Genomic DNA, 7,500 nt, shown 5'->3' with positions numbered 1-7,500 from the left:
CGGCTCCATACCCCGTCTATATAATCCCTAACCCAGATACGGCTCCATATCCCGTCCATATAATCCCTAACCCAGATACGGCTCCTTACCCCGTCAATATAATCCCTAACCCAGATACGGCTCCATACCCCATCTATATAATCCCTAACCCAGATACGGCTCCATACCCCGTCTATATAAACCCTAACCCAGATACGGTTCCATACCCCGTCTATATAATCCCTAACCCAGATACGGCTCCATACCCCGTCTATATAATCCCTAACCCAGATACGGCTCCATACCCCGTCTATATAATCCCTAAACCAGATACGGCTCCATACCCCGTCTATATAATCCCTAACCCAGATGAGGCTTCATACCCCGTCTATATAATCCCTAACCCAGATACGGCTCCATACCCCGTCTATAAAATCCCTAACCCAGATACGGCTTCATACCCCGTCTATATAATCCCTAACCCAGATACAGCTCCATACCCCGTCTATAAAATCCCTAACCCAGATACGGCTTCATACCCCGTCTATATAATCCCTAACCCAGATACGGCTCCATACCCCGTCTATATAATCCCTAACCCAGATACGGCTCCATACCCCATCAATATAATCCCTAACCCAGATACGGCTTCATACCCCGTCTATATAATCCCTAACCCAGATACGGCTCCATACCCGTCTATATAATCCCTAACCCAGATACGGCTCCATACCCCGTCAATATAATCCCTAACCCAGATACGGCTCCATACCCCATCTATATAATCCCTAACCCAGATACGGCTCCATACCCCGTCTATATAATCCCTAACCCAGATACGGCTCCATACCCGTCTATATAATCCCTAACCCAGATACGGCTCCATACCCCGTCTATATAATCCCTAACCCAGATACGGCTCCATATCCCGTCCATATAATCCCTAACCCAGATACGGCTCCATACCCCGTCAATATAATCCCTAACCCAGATACGGCTCCATACCCCATCTATATAATCCCTAACCCAGATACGGCTCCATACCCCGTCTATATAAACCCTAACCCAGATACGGTTCCATACCCCGTCTATATAATCCCTAACCCAGATACGGCTCCATACCCCGTCTATATAATCCCTAACCCAGATACGGCTCCATACCCCGTCTATATAATCCCTAACCCAGATACGGCTCCATACCCCGTCTATATAATCCCTAACCCAGATACGGCTCCATACCCCGTCTATATAATCCCTAACCCAGATACGGCTCCATACCCCGTCTATATAATCCCTAACCCAGATACGGCTCCATACCCCTTCTTTATAATCCCTAACCCAGATACGGCTCCATACCCCGTCTATATAATCCCTAACCCAGATACGGCTCCATACCCCGTCTATATAATCCCTAACCCAGATACGGCTCCATACCCCTTCTTTATAATCCCTAACCCAGATACGGCTCCATACCCCGTCTATATAATCCCTAACCCAGATACGGCTCCATACCCCGTCTATATAATCCCTAACCCAGATACGGCTCCATACCCGTCTATATAATCCCTAACCCAGATACGGCTCCATCCCCGTCTATATAATCCCTAACCCAGATACGGCTCCATACCCCGTCAATATAATCCCTAACCCAGATACGGCTCCATACCCCATCTATATAATCCCTAACCCAGATACGGCTCCATACCCCGTCTATATAAACCCTAACCCAGATACGGTTCCATACCCCGTCTATATAATCCCTAACCCAGATACGGCTCCATACCCCGTCTATATAATCCCTAACCCAGATACGGCTCCATACCCCGTCTATATAATCCCTAACCCAGATACGGCTCCATACCCCGTCTATATAATCCCTAATCCAGATACGGCTCCATACCCCGTCTATATAATCCCTAACCCAGATACGGCTCCATACCCCGTCTATATAATCCCTAACCCAGATACGGCTCCATACCCGTCTATATAATCCCTAACCCAGATACGGCTCCATACCCCGTCTATATAATCCCTAACCCAGATACGGCTCCATATCCCGTCCATATAATCCCTAACCCAGATACGGCTCCTTACCCCGTCAATATAATCCCTAACCCAGATACGGCTCCATACCCCATCTATATAATCCCTAACCCAGATACGGCTCCATACCCCGTCTATATAAACCCTAACCCAGATACGGCTCCATACCCCGTCTATATAATCCCTAACCCAGATACGGCTCCATACCCCGTCTATATAATCCCTAACCCAGATACGGCTCCATACCCCGTCTATATAATCCCTAACCCAGATACGGCTCCATACCCCGTCTATATAATCCCTAACCCAGATGAGGCTTCATACCCCGTCTATATAATCCCTAACCCAGATACGGCTCCATACCCCGTCTATAAAATCCCTAACCCAGATACGGCTTCATACCCCGTCTATATAATCCCTAACCCAGATACAGCTCCATACCCCGTCTATAAAATCCCTAACCCAGATACGGCTTCATACCCCGTCTATATAATCCCTAACCCAGATATGGCTCCATACCCCGTCTATATAATCCCTAACCCAGATACGGCTCCATACCCCATCAATATAATCCCTAACCCAGATACGGCTTCATACCCCGTCTATATAATCCCTAACCCAGATACGGCTCCATACCCGTCTATATAATCCCTAACCCAGATACGGCTCCATACCCCGTCAATATAATCCCTAACCCAGATACGGCTCCATACCCCATCTATATAATCCCTAACCCAGATACGGCTCCATACCCCGTCTATATAATCCCTAACCCAGATACGGCTCCATACCCGTCTATATAATCCCTAACCCAGATACGGCTCCATACCCCGTCTATATAATCCCTAACCCAGATACGGCTCCATATCCCGTCCATATAATCCCTAACCCAGATACGGCTCCATACCCCGTCAATATAATCCCTAACCCAGATACGGCTCCATACCCCATCTATATAATCCCTAACCCAGATACGGCTCCATACCCCGTCTATATAAACCCTAACCCAGATACGGTTCCATACCCCGTCTATATAATCCCTAACCCAGATACGGCTCCATACCCCGTCTATATAATCCCTAACCCAGATACGGCTCCATACCCCGTCTATATAATCCCTAACCCAGATACGGCTCCATACCCCGTCTATATAATCCCTAACCCAGATACGGCTCCATACTCCGTCTATATAATCCCTAACCCAGATACCGCTCCATACCCCGTCTATATAATCCCTAACCCAGATTCCAAAATGTTGACTTCGATACTAGGTTGAGTATCACGATACTCGATTCCAAAAAGATACCAGATCAAAACAAAGAAGGCATAATAGCCGAAGTTACAGAATGACTCTTGAGCCAGACAGATAAACTCAGCTATTGCTCTGTTCATTCGGCATGTTTTTAGTTCAATACTACTACATACAAAAAAATGTAGATGGCATTTATGAATCAGACCTACTTGCCCCTCTCAATCACGTGAGACACATTTGACCGAACAAACCATTTTCTTTTTGACAGAACCAGGTTATTTTTTCTCTAAAAAGTACAGATGTTTTGGTATACTGTGCAACACTACACACACACCTACCTCCGTCTACAAAACCCGTACCCCAGCCCTCAAACCCCTCATAGACCCCTTCCGCCAGCCTTAAAATATCACACACACACACCTACTCCCATTTACGATGTGCCTGGCCCAAGTCCCTCAAACACTGCCTTTACTTCAAAGCCTACAGGGCCTTCTCTATAGCTTACAGGGCCTGCTCCATAGTTTACAGGGCCTGCTCCATAGTTTACAGGGCCTGCTCCATAGTTTACAGGGCCTGCTCCATAGTTTACAAGGCCTGCTCTATAGCTTACAGGGCCTGCTCTATAGCTTACAGGGCCTGCTCTATAGCTTACAGGGCCTGCTTCATAGCTTACAGGGCCTGCTCTATAGCTTACAGGGCCTGCTCCATAGCTTACAGGGCCTGCTCTATAGCTTATAGGGCCTGCTCCATAGTTTACAGGGCCTGCTCCATAGTTTACAGGGCCTGCTCCATAGTTTACAGGGCCTGCTCCACAGCCCTCAAAGAGCAGGGTCTACCTGAACACCATCTCACAGCAGCTGGATCAACCCTCCCCTATGGACCCTGGTCAAAAGTGCTGTACTATCCACTCTCCGCTATGAGCCTTGGTCAAAAATATTGCACTATATACAGTGCTGTGAAAAAGTATTTGCCCTCTTTCTAATTGTCTCTACTTTTGCATATTTTTAATACAAAATGTAAATCAGATCTTCAACCAAAATCTAATATTAGATAAAGGGAACCTGAGTGAACATATAACAATTATATACTAATTTAATGTATTTCTTAACCCTAGTGTAGTCTTAACATTCTGTATACTCCCCTTGTCCTAAGGGTCAAAAATGACCCGCCTTCACTAAACCCCTAAAATAAAGCAGCTTAATTGAATTTTAAACCCCAAGTCTATTTTGCGTGAAGAAACAACATGTCATTTATCACAAACTTTGTCAGTATCTGGGTTTTCCCTTTTCACAATATAGAAAGACTGCATTTAGTCAGTCGACACCACTAATTGTTATTACAACACACCTGTCATACATGTATTCTTTGCTAAAGTAGAGGTTTATTACTATTATAAGTTTTGCTAAAGGTACTGCATATGTGTAAACATAATGTTTTAGCAAGAGAGATCACTTGTATAGCCTAAGAAAGTAGCAGAAATGTGCAGAAAGTAGTTTTGAATACATTTTATTGAAGGGAAACAATAACAGTCTTGAACATTTTTGGCAACATATATTCTTATATACAGTACAATTACGAATTCAACTACAAAATACTAGTCTTCTAACCACTGCCCCCACCCACAAGGTGTATAAACAACAATAATAAGAATAAAACAAGATAGATACAAAACAAAATCGGGAAAAACATACAGTGACTTGTGAAAGTATTCACCCCCCTTGGCATTTTTTCATATTTTGTTGCCTTACAACCTGGAATTAAAATGTATTTTTGGGGGGGTTTGTATCATTTGATTTACACTACATGCCTACCACTTTGAAGATGCAAAATATTTTACATTGTGAAACAAACAAGAAATAAGACAAAAAAACGGAAGAATTGAGCGTGCATAACTATTCATAATGATTCAAAACTGCTCCAGCTCCTTCAAATTGGATGGGTTCTGCTGGTGTACAGCAATCTCATACCTCAGATTCTCAATTGGATTGAGGTCTGGGCTTTGACTAGGCCATTCCAAGACATTTAAATGTTTCCCCTTAAACCACTCGAGTGTTGCTTTAGCAGAATGCTTAGGGTCATTGCTCTGCTGGAAGGTAAACCTCCGTCCCAGTCTCAACTCTCTGCAAGACTGAAACAGGTTTCCCTCAAGAATTTCTCTGTATTTAGCGCCATCCATCATTCCCTCAATTCTGACCAGTTTCCCAGTCCCTGGGATGGTGTCCTCAGGGTAATGAGAGGTGTTGGGTTTACACAAAAGAACTGTCAATCTCCCTCGGCCTGGGGTTCCATGCAAGATCTCACCTCGTGGAGTTGCAATGATCATGAGAACGGTGAGGAATCAGCCCAGAACTACACGGGAGGATCTTGTCAATGATCTCAAGGCAGCTGGGACCATAGTCACCAAGAAAACAATTGGTAACACACTACGCCGTGAAGGACTGAAATCCTGCAGCGCCCGCAAGGTCCCCCTGCTCAAGAAAGCACATATACATGCCTGTCTGAGATTTGCCAATGAACATCTGAATGATTCAGAGGACAACTGGTGAATGTGTTGTGGTCAGATGAGCCCAAAATGGAGCTCTTTGGCATCAACTCAACTCGCCGTGTTTGGAGGAGGAGGAATGCTGCCTATGACCCCAAGAATACCATCCCCACCATCAAACATAGAGGTGGAAACATTATGCTTTGGGGGTGTTTTTCTGCTAAGGGGACAGGACAACTTCACCGCATCAAAGGGACGATGGACAGGGCCATGTGCCGTCAAATCTTGGGTGAGAACCTCCTTCCCTAAGCCAGGGCATTGAAAATGGGTCATGGATGGGTATTCCAGCATGACAATGATCCAAAACACACGGCCAAGGCAACAAAGGAGTGGCTCAAGAAGAAGCACATTAAGGTCCTGGAGTGGCCTAGCCAGTCTCCAGACCTTAATCCCATAGAAAATCTGTGGAGGGAGCTGACGGTTCGAGTTGCCAAACGTCAGCCTCGAAACCTTAATGACTTGGAGAAGATCTGCAAAGAGGAGTGGGACAAAATCCCTTCTGAGATGTGTGCAAACCTGGTGGCCAACTACAAGAAACGTCTGACCTCTGTGATTGCCAACAAGATTTTTGCCACCAAGTACTAAGTCATGTTTTGCAGAGGGGTCAAATACTTATTTCCCTCATTAAAATGCAAATCAATTTATAACATTTTTTGACATGCGTTTTTCTGGATTTCTTTGTTGTTATTCTGTCTCTCACTGTTCAAATAAACCTACCATTAAAATTATAGACTGATCATTTCTTTGTCAGTGGGCAAACGTACAAAATCAGCAGGGGATCAAATACTTTTTTCCCTCACTGTGTACTGAGATCATGTGACAGATCATGTGAAACTTAGATTGCACACAGGTGGACTTTATTTAACTAATTGTGTGACTTTTGAAGGTAATTGGTTGCTGCAGATTTTATTTAGGGGCTTTATAGCAAAGGAGGTGAATGCATATGTACTCACCACTTTTGCGTTTTTAAAAAGATTTTATGAAGTTATTTTTTTCATTTCACTTCACCGATTTGTACTATTTTGTGTTTGTCCATTACATGAAATCCAAATAAAAAAAAAATATTTAAATTATAGGTTGTAATGCAACAAAATAGGAAAAACGCCAAGGGGGATGAATACTTTTGCAAGGCACTGTAAATCAATCAATTCTTATTAGCACATGTAGGACTATGTGCAGGTGTGTGTGCATGGACTTTGCAGATGTATTTCTCACATGTGCAGCACATAGTATTTGTTTTACAGTCTTTCTTTGGTGGGCAGAATTGGCATCTCCTCCTCTTGCCTGCCCCAGCTGTAGCCTCAGGTGGATTAGGACAAGATTCAGCTCCCTGAACAGCTTTCACAAGCGCTGCAGAGGCTGCTGTGCGGGGGAGGTGCTCCCTTCTTTGAATGTGTGGGGTTACAAGGGCCTTTCCCAGCTGCTCCAGGAACACCCTCCTCTTGTTCCGCTTATCAGGCATCCAGGTAGGGTTGATCTTGTTCCATATCACAAAGGCATTGTATGAGGACACATCAATGATGTTATGGAAGGTGACCAGGGGCCAGTCATCCTACTGCAACTGTAAGTTCCAATCACCTTGTCCAGGTTGTCCACACCTCCTTTGTTGTGGTTGTAGTCCAGGATGATGGCTGGCTTCCTGTCCTCACGATCACTGATCTGTCGTTTTGTGCAGTGTGCTCAG

The sequence above is a fragment of the Salmo trutta genome, chromosome 36, assembly GCF_901001165.1.
Source record: "Salmo trutta chromosome 36, fSalTru1.1, whole genome shotgun sequence".
Classification (NCBI taxonomy): Eukaryota; Metazoa; Chordata; class Actinopteri; order Salmoniformes; family Salmonidae; genus Salmo; species Salmo trutta.
Note: the sequence above shows the minus strand (reverse complement) of the source record.